Source organism: Rutidosis leptorrhynchoides, chromosome 4, assembly GCF_046630445.1.
Source record: "Rutidosis leptorrhynchoides isolate AG116_Rl617_1_P2 chromosome 4, CSIRO_AGI_Rlap_v1, whole genome shotgun sequence".
NCBI classification, from domain to species: Eukaryota; Viridiplantae; Streptophyta; class Magnoliopsida; order Asterales; family Asteraceae; genus Rutidosis; species Rutidosis leptorrhynchoides.
In genome coordinates this window covers 182,991,750-183,007,852 of record NC_092336.1, presented here as the reverse complement: position 1 = coordinate 183,007,852, position 16,103 = coordinate 182,991,750, and positions in this window count along the sequence as shown.

Sequence of the window (16,103 nt, the reverse complement as noted above, 5' to 3'; positions counted from 1 at the left end):
GGTTTATTCGTATAAACAAATGAAGGTGATTTGCTGGAGCTGTGACAAAACTGTCTATTTTGGAAAGAGATTGAAAAATTATATTTGGTAATAAATATCAAAGGATCTGACATGGATATGTGTTAAACTATAACTTTGGTTTCGAGAGCTTTTCAGATGCATGACAGTGGGTAATATGTGGTTGGATCATCATCTCGCATGTCTTTAGGAATTTCAAAGTGTTTGAACACATATTGTAATTGTTAATATACATATGATGTTCTAAGATTTTGAATGATATAAATATTTTTGTGAGTTCCATGAATAGAAATGAGGTTCTAGGACAGTTTTGAAGTCAAAGTATAGTTTTAAAAGATGTAGGAATCTAAGAGTGACGATTTCGGTTATATCTTGAATCGAATTATGAGATTTCAAAATCATAATATGTAATTAGATTTTGAATGAGTATGGTTGTTTTGATTTTTATAAAAGAATGTATATTGTTGTGAAAGTAGGGAGTATAATGGATGATTTGCTGAATCATATTCGAAGAATGTAACATAATAATTGTGAATTTATATATCTCTCGGGTATTACCTACCCGTTAAAAAAAATTCACAATTAATATTTTGTACAAAAGAATTTTATTACAGTCTTTATGGAAATATATATGTGTATATTTCTTCAGATGTAATATTGATTTAATGAGTTAATATTAAATTAAACTCATTTGATTTATGGTTAAGGCGAGGATAGATAATGTCTAAACTTTAGAAATTACATAATCGCCGTAGAATGTTTCCCCAATGAAGTTATGAATCAATACTTCATCGTTGTGGTATTCCTTGGTATCTACATGGCGTATGATGTCGATGCTCGTGGGACAGATTGTGAAGTTGAGGTTTGCGATGCGGTTGTTGTTGGTGGTGGTAATGGTACTGTTGATGGCGGTACTGGTTATGCTGTTGGTGCTGCTGCTGGTGTTTGTAATCTTTGCACCATATTCTCCAAAGCCACTACCCGAGCGCGAAGCTCGTTGACTTCTTCTATTACACCGGGGTAATTGTCGGTTCGGGAGAGCGGATAAATAAGATCTAGAATTTGGTGTAGTATACAATCATGACGAGATACTCTGGAAATGAGAGAGAAAATGGTGTTTCGGACAGGTTCGCCGGTAAGTGCTTCAGGTTCATTGCCAAGAGGGCAATGTGGTGGATGAAAGGGATTGCCTTCTTCTTGTCTCCAATGGTTAAGTAGATTACGAACCCATCCCCAATTCATCCAGAATAGATGATGGCTAATTGGTTGATTCATTCCGGTCACGCTGCTTTCGGAGCTCATGTGGAAATCCATATCGGCATAGCTGTCGGAATCCGAGGAACTCGAACTGGTTGAGGGATCCATCTTGTATGGTCAGGGAAAGAATTTTTTTGGTATGAAATAGATTGTAGAATTTAGATTTGGTATTCTTCAATACATAATTTACATATATATATATATATATATATATATATATATATATATATATATATATATATATATATATATATATATATATATATATAATACCAAAATCCCATAAATTACGGAGGAATCTTTGAAAGATGTCAGTCAAAGTTCACAGTAACAGATATGCTAAGATAAGAATTCGTCTATACACTATTATGAAATAAATGTAGGAAAACGCGTCTAGACTTAAGAATGATAAGCAGGTAATTTCCTAAGGATGGTAAGTAGATGATTTCCGACTAAAAATGATAAGCAAAAATTTTGACATGCAAACACGGTCGAAGTCCAGACTCACTAATGCATCTTAACAACTATCAGTTAGACACACTAATGCAAGACCTGGTTCGCTAAGACCACCGCTCTGATACCAACTGAAAGGACCCGTTCATATACATTATAAACGATTCACAATAGTTGATTACATCGCGAGGTATTTGACCTCTATATGATACATTTTACAAACATTGCATTCATTTTTAAAAGACAAACTTACTTTACAACGAAAGTTGACGGCATGCACACCATTTCATAATACATCCAACTATAATTGGCTTAATAATAATCTTGATGAACTCAATGACTCGAATGCAACGTCTTTCAAAATATGCCATGAATGACTCCAAGTAATATCCTTAAAATGAGCTAATGCACAGCGGAAGATTTCTTTAATACCTGAGAATAAACATGCTTTAAAGTGTCAACCAAAAGGTTGGTGAGTTCATTAGTTTATCATAATCCATCATTTCCGTAATAGTAATAGACCACAAGATTTCAGTTTCTATAAATATCCGTACACTCGCAAGTGTATAAAAGTATTCTATAAGTTGTAGGCACCCGGTAACAAGCTTTAACGTTCATGTTTTACCCTCTGAAGTACACCAGATCAGGTGTGTTTAAAATAACCTCGAAGTACTAAAGCATCCCATAGTCAGGATGGGGTTTGTCAGACCCAATAGATCTATCTTTAGGATTCGCGCCTACCGTACATAGACAAGTAGTTTAATGTTACCAAGCTAAGGGTATATTTCTGGTTTAAACCCACATAGAATTAGTTTTAGTATTTGTGTCTATTTCGTAAAACATTTATAAATCAGCGCATGTATTCTCAGCCCAAAAATATATATAAAAAGGGAGCAAATGAAACTCACAATACTGTATTTTGTAGCAATTATGTATATGACGGCACTGAACAAGTGCAGGGTTTGTCTCGGATTCACGAACCTATATTAAGTATATATATTTATATGTTGGTCAATATCTGTCTAACAATTTAGGTCAAGTCGTAGTGTATCACAATCCTAATGCTCGAGACCGACATGCAAAAGTCAACAAAAGTCAACTTGACCCAAAATGACTTTCAAAATCTATACATGTTTAGTATATAACTTATATATAGTAGTTTTATATATTTAAATATATTTATCAGATCTTATTATACTAAATAATACAAGTCATTTATTAATAAATAAAAATTTATATTAAAATTCATATATGATAAAAATATACTTTTATATATCTCAAGTAATAAAATTTATAAAATTCACTTAATATCATAAAAATATAGTGGTATGTATTATTAATGTAATTACATTACGTGTGGTAAAAATATCTTTGTACGCATATTTATTTGATAAAATAATATTGATAATAATAATAATGATAAAAATAATAAAATGATAGTTTCAATAAAAATATTAATTTTTAGTAATAAAGATAATTTTAGTAATAACATCAACTGATAACAGTTATAATAATCGTTTTAATAATAATATTAAAATTAATGATAATTCAGTTGACCATATCTTTTAATCCGTTCATCGAAACCACACGATTTCTAAATGAAAAGTTATTAATTTTTTTTCTTCAGCTTTTCAACGACATGCATATCATATAACTTATCTCAGTAGCATATGTATCAAATTCTTGATTTATCATAAACTATTTAACGATGAAACTAAGCATACAAACATGCATAATCATATATACTCGAGCACTAGTCAGGGATACACTATTAATATATAAAAGATAAGATATGAATGCTCACGTATCAATATTGTGATTCAATATTGCAGGAAAGTACGTAGACGCAACGAAAATGATAAACGTTAGGTTGACCTCACGAGCAATACCCTCGATCAATACCCATAACCTTCATAGCTATAATCCATAATTTCCTTAGCTATATCCCATTTGAAAACTTATTTTGAAATCGTCTGAATATAACTCCGTCGTAGTATTTTATGTATACTAATAATATCTTGAAATAGTACTTAGTAAATATATATATATGTAATTCGATTGAGAGAGTTTAGAGAAATATATTTTCAAGTTTCTATGAAATAATGAAACCTATTGAATTCTATTTATAATAGATTTTTGAATTATTAAAGTGAATTATTAAAGTATGAATTATTAAAGTGAATTATTAAAGTATGAATTATTAAAGTGAATTATTAAAGTATGAATTATTAAAGTGAATTATTAAAGTATGAATTATTAAAGTGAATTATTAAAGTATGAATTATTAAAGTGAATTATTAAAGTATGAATTATTAAAGTTAAAGTAAAGTAAAAGTAAAGTAAAGGTAAAGTTAAAGTATAGTAAAAGTATAAAACTATGTACGTATAATATGCGTATAAAAATATATAATATTAATTTAAATCGTTATATATATTTAATAAAATAAAATATAAATATCGTTATCTTTATCATACTGGTTAAGTAATGAGTTGTCAAAAAGAATAGATTTCTTAAATCACAGTGGACCTCATAACATAGGCCCGTAATCATATCATAATGTATCTGATAATTCAATCATTTGATATTATCTCTTAATTCTGTCGATAAATATATCGAAACAAATATGTTCATGTAAAGTATCATATATCTAATACTTTGTTAATGTTTTCAGTTAATATTATATATTATATATACATATCTATATACACATAATTGTTCGTGAATCGTCAAACACGGTCAAAGGGTAATTGATTACATGAATGTATTTCCAAACTTTTTAAGATTCAACATTACAAATTCTGCTTATCGTGTCGGAAACATATAAAGGTTAAGTTTAAATTTGGTCGGAAATTTCCGGGTCGTTACAGTACCTACCCGTTAAAGAAATTTCGTCCCGAAATTTGATCGAGGTCGTCATGGCTAACTATAAAAATGTTTTCATGATGAATATGAGTTGATAAATAGAGTTTTATCATCATTGAGTAATATAGATAAAATAATTTGATTACGCGAAGAGTATAAGTGAAGCTATCGCAAGAGAGTGAAATGAGTAAACGTATATTCGTTTTAACCGATGACGTAGTTATGATTGATTTTCGGAATTCATGGGATTTAAAGAAAATCTTTGCAATAAGATTTGGTTCTTCGGCGATTAAGGAAATCAGGATCTTCTTTGATTAGATACGATAATCTGTCTCGATTTCTCTGTCTGATATTTTACTATAATTCCACCCCCTTCGTTTCTTTATTTCCACATCTCACACCTTCTAGTCTTTCTCCCCAATTCATACTTTAAAGCATTCGTTAATATGCTTCATCCAGTATTGATTCTTGATATACTCTTAACTTTCATATATGTCATTCTTCTTTTTCATCTACCACCGGAGGAAGTTATTTTCTTCTACCATTACCTTGGGGTTATTGTGTTTTTCATTCTCCCGTGTCTTTATATTGCTATACGCATTGATATACAAGGTTTGTAATTTTGGGGTTGTTATCGGGCTTTATATTCTCCATTATATTTCGGAGCTTCATGCTTTCGTTTTCTCTTTCCGACCTTAAGTCAAGCGGATAATGGTCCAGAATTCGTAGATATGAATTTTTGGATGAACATAGTTAATATTCCAAGAAGAAAATCGAAATGGCACGATCTTGATTTGGCAAATTACCAGAATATCCGAAAATATAGAGCTATCAAGATGATATGTTCTTAATATGTTTGGAAATTGGGTAGAATGTAAGAGTCGTGTAAACAGTACATGATGACAGTATGTTCTATGAATCATCACATTCCATTAGAAACTCAGCATGACTTACTGTAATATAATCACGTTGATCAAGTGTGATTATATTATACTAATTCATGCTTCAGTTCCCAACACTACTTCAAAAACATTTCTATTTTAAATTCAAAATTTTTATTTTTTTTAGAATTTAGAAACAAACACAGTTTCTTTTTATGTTGTAACGCAGATATTGCGAAGAGATAAAAGATTTCAGATAAGAATAGTTGTGAAAATATCTTCAGGAATATAGAAGATATTATAATAAAAGATACGATAATATGGATGATGAAGAAGATTTGTCTGTGAAGGTTTAGAATAAGAAGTAAGTTGTTTGCTAACGATTTCAGTAGACACTGAATCATTTGGATCCTTTGAAGGCAGGTTTAGTCTTTGTGATTTGTCCACAGCCTCCTTCATGGTATGCTCAATCCGTTTTCCAGTTTCAAACCTTCTCTTTTTCTCAACTTTACCACCATACTATTCTTTATCATCAAACTTTTGACGGTTAAAGTCGTTTACAGTTTTTGCTGCTTCATCAGCATTTTTCCAATTTCGGAGAACTAGTTCATGGTTTGGGATGTTTTTCAGAAAATTCACATTCGAAGTATGTAAGTCTAGGAGATAGACGTTATATGTATAACTTTTGACGTAAAATTGTCGCGAAATTCAAAATACTGATTGCTAATTCCCAGTAGTTGGTGTGACAATTATTGTTACAGGATGTAGGTGAGTACATGATGGGGTTTTAATGAATAAATATAGTGGCTTTTCGGAGAGGCTTAAGTCGAAGGTTAATGAAGTTGTTGATAAGTTTACTGCTAATGTGGCGAGATATGAAAGGTTCTCCGGTAACAATGATGAAGGGGTAATTGTTATAATAAGGTTTATTCGTATAAACAAATGAAGGTGATTTGCTGGAGCTGTGACAAAACTGTCTATTTTGGAAAGAGATTGAAAAATTATATTTGGTAATAAATATCAAAGGATCTGACATGGATACGTGTTAAACTATAACTTTGGTTTCGAGAGCTTTTCAGATGCATGACAGTGGGTAATATGTGGTTGGATCATCATCTCGCATGTCTTTAGGAATTTCGAAGTGTTTGAACACATATTGTAATTGTTAATATACATATGATGTTCTAAGATTTTGAATGATATAAATATTTTTGTGAGTTCCATGAATAGAAATGAGGTTCTAGGACAGTTTTGAAGTCAAAGTATAGTTTTAAAAGATGTAGGAATCTAAGAGTGACGATTTCGGTTATATCTTGAATCGAATTATGAGATTTCAAAATCATAATATGTAATTAGATTTTGAATGAGTATGGTTGTTTTGATTTTTATAAAAGAATGTATATTGTTGTGAAAGTAGGGAGTATAATGGATGATTTGCTGAATCAGATTCGAAGAATGTAACATAATAATTGTGAATTTATATATCTCTCGGGTATTACCTACCCGTTAAAAAAAATTCACAATTAATATTTTGTACAAAAGAATTTTATTACAGTCTTTATGGAAATATATATGTGTATATTTCTTCAGATGTAATATTGATTTAATGAGTTAATATTAAATTAAACTCATTTGATTTATGGTTAAGGCGAGGATAGATAATGTCTAAACTTTAGAAATTACATAATCGCCGTAGAATGTTTCCCCAATGAAGTTATGAATCAATACTTCATCGTTGTGGTATTCCTTGGTATCTACATGGCGTATGATGTCGATGCTCGTGGGACAGATTGTGAAGTTGAGGTTTGCGATGCGGTTGTTGTTGGTGGTGGTAATGGTACTGTTGATGGCGGTACTGGTTATGCTGTTGGTGCTGCTGCTGGTGTTTGTAATCTTTGCACCATATTCTCCAAAGCCACTACCCGAGCGCGAAGCTCGTTGACTTCTTCTATTACACCGGGGTAATTGTCGGTTCGGGAGAGCGGATAAATAAGATCTAGAATTTGGTGTAGTATACAATCATGACGAGATACTCTGGAAATGAGAGAGAAAATGGTGTTTCGGACAGGTTCGCCGGTAAGTGCTTCAGGTTCATTGCCAAGAGGGCAATGTGGTGGATGAAAGGTATCGCCTTCTTCTTGTCTCCAATGGTTAAGTAGATTACGAACCCATCCCCAATTCATCCAGAATAGATGATGGCTAATTGGTTGATTCATTCCGGTCACGCTGCTTTCGGAGCTCATGTGGAAATCCATATCGGCATAGCTGTCGGAATCTGAGGAACTCGAACTGGTTGAGGGATCCATCTTGTATGGTCAGGGAAAGAATTTTTTTGGTATGAAATAGATTGTAGAATTTAGATTTGGTATTCTTCAATACATAATTTACATATATATATATAATACCAAAATCCCATAAATTACGGAGGAATCTTTGAAAGATGTCAGTCAAAGTTCACAGTAACAGATATGCTAAGATAAGAATTCGTCTATACACTATTATGAAATAAATGTAGGAAAACGCGTCTAGACTTAAGAATGATAAGCAGGTAATTTCCTAAGGATGGTAAGTAGATGATTTCCGACTATACACTATTTTGTGTGTGTGTTCGTGTGTGTGTTCGTGTGTATGTGTGTGTTGGAGTGGAAGAGCAAAACAGCTCGCTGGTTATTTGTTCCTGACCAGTTTTTTCACTCCATGCGACCACATGGATTTTGTGAAGGAACCCCATGCTATCGCATGGGGTCTGTTATTTTTTTTTTTTAATTTTTTTTTATAAAAACCTTTACTTAATAAAACATAAATTAATAAATTTTAAAAATTTGTTTCTTTTAGAATGAGGGCGTTTCGGATCGTTGTCCTAGTCCGTCCCTCGACAAAAGTTTAAAATTTGTTACTTTTTTAAGCGTCGTTTTAAAAGCAAAGATTTTTGGATTTTTTTTTTAATGTTTTTGGCATACTTTAATTCAATAAGATTAAAAATAATGATAATAAAAGTTCTCGTCCTGCCCTCGGGTAAAGCAATTTCGGTTTGTAACAACCCAACCCGTTAACCAACCAATAACGCGGATAAATTTTTTTTTTTGCTGGAACAGCATATGGCGCGGCGCGCCATATAGCCGCGCGGCGCGCCAAAGTGGCCTGTCCAAAAAGTCATGAAATGCAAAAATGTTTGACCACTTCCCGGCGTATTTAGACAAAACGCTTTTAACCATACATTAATTTATGTAAAACTAACACGTTCCATTAATAAAATTAGTCTTACGAAGACCGGGCCCACATCGGCCGTTTTACGACTTTCGTACGAAAATACAAGTTTTCAACCACATGATTTGTAATACAAAATAAAGGCCGAGCATGGCGATGGGGGATACGCTACCCAATCCTAATCAATCCAAAAGCAAGCCTTCTAAAGCAACTACGCAAGTCCACTAGTCCCCACTTACCCGAGCCACCGCATCCATGCAAATCTATAAAAAAAGTCAACAACGAGAGGGTAAGCTAATGCTTAGTGAGTGACAACATACTACATACATATATATGCATAAAATGGACACGCCACAAAAATAAACAAATACCGTATACCGAAGCATCCAAGCATAAAGACAAGCTAAACCTAGCATACCGTACGTTCACTAAGCACAACTACCAACGTCAACAATATAGTAAGTTCACAAGCAACGATGTGAACAATGCCAAAAAGCTACGCCCATAAGGTTAGCTACATCACGACAATACCACAAATCGTACATCATCGCAAATCCGCATTAGCATATACCCAACACAATGTATATAATATGCTAAATAATCACAACACAAAATAGTATGGTTAACCATAACGCTATGGTGCTACCGGCACGTGGTTCACACCATACGCCTTTGAGTCTCACTCTTTTTTAGTGCTACCGGCACATGGTTCACACTTTGATGCTACCGGCACGTGGTTCACATCCAATAATCATAGTGCTACCGGCACATGGTTCACACTCGATGCTACCGGCACGTGGTTCACATCCAATAATCATAGTGCTACCGGCACGTGGTTCACACTCGATGCTACCGGCACGTGGTTCACATCATAATACACATCACACACATGTTATGGCACTACCGGCACATGGTTCATACCATAACATTTACCAATAAATACACCATATACATGAACGTATAATTATTCCACTCACAATATTAACCCTTCGCCATTGGGGTTATAATCCACATCACACGCCCATGTGATAATGTACACACAAAGTGTGCATCTCGTCAAAGGTGGTCAACCAAAACGCACAACCGTGCCAATTGGACCTATACACAAGTCCATCAATCCACCTATGAAGTGAGCTCTATAACCGAGAACCACTTCGCCCGACCCGCACCCATCCTACACATACATATGCACATAGGATATTAACACTCACCTTGTCGCCTTGAAGAATGCTACCGAATAATCTGCAACTCGTCAATGGAAAGTACCTATTCCATTATCACAAATTCAACAATACACTTAGATTGGATTTACAAACCAACCCAATTTGACACTTAGTGCAAATTCGAACCAAATGCACTTCCAAGTACAAACCGCGCCCAAAATTAACCAATAATCACTAACACAAGTGAAAATGGTCTTAATACGCCAATTAAACCCGATCATAGGTGTTAAACACCTATCTTGCCCAAAAAGACACTTAAACCCTAATTTGACCCATAAGAAGTCAATATCACGCCATTAGCAAGTTTTGACACCAAAACATATTTAACTCGGTTCTATGCTTCAACTTAATCCATTTTAAGTTTATAAACCTTATTAAATCGACAATTGGGTCATAATCATCACCAAACCCTAATTTTGACCCAAAGTCAAAATTAGTCAACCAAATAACCCTAAATGGGTTTCAATACTTCCATAATCACTAAACCTAGTGATTAAACCCAATTACAAGTCCTAACCATGGCCAATTAGTTCACCAACACAAAATCCACCAACAATAACAATAAACCCGATTACTAGCATCCACAAACTCAATTCAAGAGTTTGAATGGGTTTATTAACAATTTAAGTTCAAACCCTAACTTGAATATCAAATCACTAAGATGAAAGTCGGAGTTAGAACTTACCAATACTGCTAAAATGATGCCGTTAACGAGTAGAACAACTTTAATGCTTGAGGTTTGACCCGAAACAACCTCCTTCTTCTCCAAATGGAGTTCTCTCTCACTAGAACTCAATCTCACTCTAGGGTTTGAGGATGGGAGTGTTTGATGAGTGAAAATGTGATCTAAACTGATCAAAGGATCAGTTTTGATGACCCCAAACCGACCTCAAGTGAAAAGACCAAAGTACCCCTCATTTAGACCTTTTAAAAAGGCTGAAAATTGCATCAGACGGGTTCGGCGCGCCGCGCCGAAAGGTGGAGCACCGCTCCAACCTTCAGGTCAGTTTTCAGTTTCTTGTTTTGGCCATAAATTTTTGACCGTAGCTCCGTTTTCGATGAATCAAATATCGTTGGAAACGTGATAAGATTTCCTTTCCAATGGTAAGGCTTTAGAACATCAACACAAACTTTATTTGGGGTTGAAAGGATACGTACACACCTTGTCACTTCAGACAACGTCCAGTTTCCTTCGGCGTTCGAGCAAGCAACACGTAAACTTCATACACGCATCGTACACCATAAATACATTATGTACAATAAATATTTGGGTCTTACACGGTTCAACGACCTAGTTTTCAACTTACGACGAATTTTTAGAAATCACATTTTTAACTTAATGAAATAAAGTAAATTTTTGTTTTTAAATTCATACCAAACTTAAATTTAAAATGCATAAAATTTTAAATTAATATTATTAAAATTAAAAATTCACCAAATTTATATTATATTTTTGTTTTTATACATACAAACTTATATTAAAAATATTAATTTTTCAAATATTTACAAACTTAAATATATTGATTTGAAAAAGTTTAAAATATTAATTTAATATTTATATATTAATTTTAAAAACATGGTAAAAATTAAAATTAAAAATCTTTTTGGTCTTTTATCCCACTTTAATCAATCAAATATTAGCAAAAATATACGCCCCTCTTTTCGGTAAAGTAATTTCGGTTCCATAACCTAGTTTTACTCCTGACGAATTTCTGAAATATTTTGGGTTGATTGATTAAAGATATTTATACCTTAAGAATAAACGGTAAATTTCGCAGTGATGTAATAAATTTTTGTATGATATCAATAATTTCGGTTACGCATACCTAATTTTATTGAATACCAATTTAATACTTTACAGCGAACGATTCAGCTTTTATTATCAAAAGGTTAAAATCAATAAATAACAAAAAAACTGTACATACTTACCTATTAGAAAGAATTTTTAGAGACCTGCTTTAGCCGACTCATAGGAGAGTCGTGTGATTTGGTTCTCCATAGCTACGTAAGCATAACCTCGATTCTTCAATATCTTTTCTTCTAAACATATGAACGGTCCTTCTCTACATAGAGTAACAAATTCGGTATTTGAATATGTTTGATTATTTGAACATTTACCTTCGTGTGACCATTTTCCGCATTTATAACATCTTTTAAGGTGTCGTGCTCTTCTTTTCGTTGCGGATTTTGATTTTCCTTTACCAAAATGTATCTTATGATGATCTAATCTGAGTTCTTTTCTTACTCCGTCCATTTTGCCTCTAATGAATGATACCAGTTCACTTGGAAGTGTGTCATTATTACGTTTAGTAATCATAGCGTGTAGCATTTGACCATGGTTCAAATCAAAGGAATTCTTCATCTCGTAAAACCTAAAAGAAATAAAAATTCAGAATGGAGGGAGAAGACTAGTTCTTTAGGGTCTGCTAGGGAAAGACCATTCGGATTCCATTCTCAGAAACTACACGAAAACAGAATATCTAACTCTAACAGAAATATATATTACCATAAAAAGATTCGAACCTTCCCACACTTAGTTAGCTGTGGTGTCGAAACTGTAATTAACTTCATCTTCAACTTCCATTGGATTATCTATGTAATGTTTAACTCTGTGACCATTAACCTTAAATTCAATCCCATTTGAATTTATTAATTCTACTGTTCCATATGGAAAAACTCTTTTGACTATGAATGGTCCAGACCATCTTGATTTTAATTTTCCAGGAAATAGCTTGAATCGTGAATTGAAAAGAAGAACTCTGTCTCCTTCCTTAAATTCTTTTGAACTTCTGATTCTTTTATCATGCCATTTCTTTGTTCTTTCTTTATAGATTAATGAATTTTCATATGCTTCATGTCTTAATTCTTCTAATTCGTTTAGTTGGCTTAACCGTAGACGCCCGGCTTCATGTAAATCAAGATTACATGTCTTCAAAGCCCAAAATGCTTTATGTTCAATTTCTACTGGAAGGTGACATGCTTTTCTGTAAACGAGTCTAAAAGGTGTGGTTCCAATTGGAGTTTTGTAGGCTGTTCTAAAAGCCCAGAGTGCATCCTCCAATTTCGTGGACCATTCCTTCGGATTTGATCCTGCGGTTTTCTCTAGAATACGTTTTAAAGCTCGGTTGATATTTTCAACTTGTCCACTTGTTTGTGGATGATAAGCGGTTGAGATTTTATGAGTTACTCCATATCTTTTGAGAACTTTTTCAAGTTGATTATTACAAAAATGAGTACCCCTATCACTTATTAAAGCTTTCGGTGTTCCGAACCTAGCAAAAAGACGTTTTAAAAAGTTGACTACAACTCGTGCATCGTTAGTTGTGAGAGCTTGTGCTTCCGCCCATTTAGATACATAATGTGATGCCCCGTACTAAATCATCATGTACGGACCATCAACAACAGGATCATTACAAGGTTAAGTACTATATGCTATTTCAAAAAGAGTTTGCATTCATAATAAAAGGTGACGTCATAACTAACGTCAAATGTTTTACATCAAAAGTATGCTTCAATGAACAGAAGCAATTAATAAGTGTATGTGACCCCAATGGTCGTTACAAAACATAGTTCAAAAGTATTAAAGTTTGAATGCAAGATAAAGTAGTTCATGCGGTGACAACTCTAGAGCAGCGGGTGTCTACAGCAAGACTAGTACAACAGCGGAAGCTAGCAACCTCAAGCACCTGAGAAATACATGCTTAAAAACGCCAACACAAAGGTTGGTTTGCTATAGTTTAAGTATAACAGTAATGTAAGGTAGGCCACGAGATTTCAGTGCTACAAAGAGCATTTCAAAACAGTAATCCAATCAGTATGTTTAAGTATATGCTCAACCGTGGGCACTCGGTAACTAACTTAACGTTTAATAATATATCACCCCCTGAAAGTACACTTGGCAAGTGCGTATGTTTACGAAGTATTAAACACTCGTTAAATGCTAGCGCGACTAGCCCGAGTGGGGATGTCAAACCCTATGGATCCATATCTAAGATTCGCGTTCACGGTTCAAAAACCAATGATTAAACGTTACCGAACTAAAAGGAATGTTTTTACCGTTGTATAACCCACACATATATAAGTTTAAGTACTCGTTCCTAGTATGTAAAACATAAAATCCGCATGTATTCTCAGTTCCCAAAATAAGTTAAAGTAAAAAGGGAATGCTATAACTCACAATGATAAGTAGCGGTAAAGTATGACTCGGAAAGTAAGCAAGTATGTAGGTCATCCAAACGGGTCCTCAACCTAAGTCAAATATCACTAAGTCAGTAAGTCGTTCCAATAGGTTTATAAGTATGTAAATAAGGTCTTAAAGGTCATCATCATTCATCATTCAACGAAAGGTATAAAGTAAGTTTTGTACAAGAAAAGAGTTTAAAACAAGGGCTGACTTCGGTCAGTCACCACGGCCTCTACACAAACCGAACAGAGGTGAGACTAGTGGCCATGGCTCCATCTATAAGTCCTTTAAGTGTGGTAAAATTTACAGAAGCAAAATCATCTTCGTTCGACCATGGCGACGGTCTAAGTGCGAGTAGTTCAGAATTTTTAGCACAACGTTAAATGGACATAGTGACGATCGGAGGGCCATAAATCCTAAACCGTAACTCGTATTAAGACGAGTCCTATATGAAAAGTTATATACTCGAACAGAGGAATCTGAAAATTATAGTTAAAGCAGCCCAGGTCTTACTGATCAGACCCAGAAACAGCAAAACAGTAGGTTCCGGTGGGTTTTGGTGCTTGATGTTCATCACGGTTCTCATCCTTGATGCATATAGCTTCAAGTGTACAACTCGTTGATAGGTTTACATCATCTTTACCAAGTTTTGACCATCATAACCCAAGTGTAAGTCTAAGACATGAAGCACAACTCACTTAAGTGTTGCAAGTGTTTTGATGAACCAAAGTTACATCAAAGTCTTAGATTCAACACATACATTAAATGTAAAAGTAATATTAACCAAGTTTTGATTATTATGACACAAGTGTAGGTCTAAGACATGTAGCACAACTCACTTAAGATTTGTATGAAGTTTGATGAACTAAAGTTACATCAAGGTCTTAGATCTAACACATACATGAACTTTAAAACTAATATTAAGTTACAACTTGAAAATAAACTTATAAAATCAAGATCTTAAGTTGTAGAACATAGTTCTTAGTTAGATCATGAAGATCCTAGACCCAAAAGTCAAGATCTAACATAAGTGTACCAAGTTATAATTAAAGAAAGCTTACTTACATGTTCTTGAACTTTTAAAGTTAACTTTTAGTTCAAGATTAATGAGATCAAAGTTAACTAGTAACACTTGACAAATCTTAACCAACAAACATGAATTTAAAGTGCATAATGTAAAGAAACAAGCTAAGTAAACAAGTAACTAGTTCATGGGTTGTTCATACTTTAAAGATTCAAACCAAAGTTTGATCTTTAAGAATGTAAACTTTAAGTTTACAAACATGAATTACAAGTATGCTTTCAACTCATGAACTTTCTTTCTTTTGAAACAATAAAGTAGAATCATAAACTAGTAAGTTTATGTTCATGTATGTCTTGTAAATACAAGATAAAATGAAGAATCAAGCTAAAGAGTTTGATTCATAATAACAAGTAAGTAACTACAACAACTATATGTAATTAACAACAATCAAAGACAAGTAATTAAACAAGCAAAAGAATGATGATGATGAAGGTGTATGTATACGGTTTTTAAGCCAAGAAAAGAGGAAGAAGATCAAGTTTGATACTTACAAAATGTAGAGGAAAATGAGAGCAAAAGTTGAGAGGAAAGTGAGAAGTAATTTTTGTGTGTGAGAAAATGAAAGGCAACAAGAGAATACTAGAGTAAGTAGTAAGGAAAAATAAAAAAAATCTCTCCCATGATGCTACAAAACTGACGGTATGCAAGGAAGAAATGGGGGAGGAAAGTGTACACTAGTCATTAGCAAGTAAAGGTTTAAAAAGTTGGTTATTAGATGGTTGTTCATGGGGAAGATGTCAAACTAGATTCCAAGTGACTTAAACTAACTAGTTATGTTCTAAATAATACTTACAAGTATTAGTGGGCTAACTAGTCCACTAAGGAAGTAGGGTGGGCTCTTTAAGTCCATTAACACTAATAAAGGCCCAAGTTCAAGTAATTAACAATTAAATCCAACAAAGCCCATGTAATTAACTAATAACCTTAGTTAATT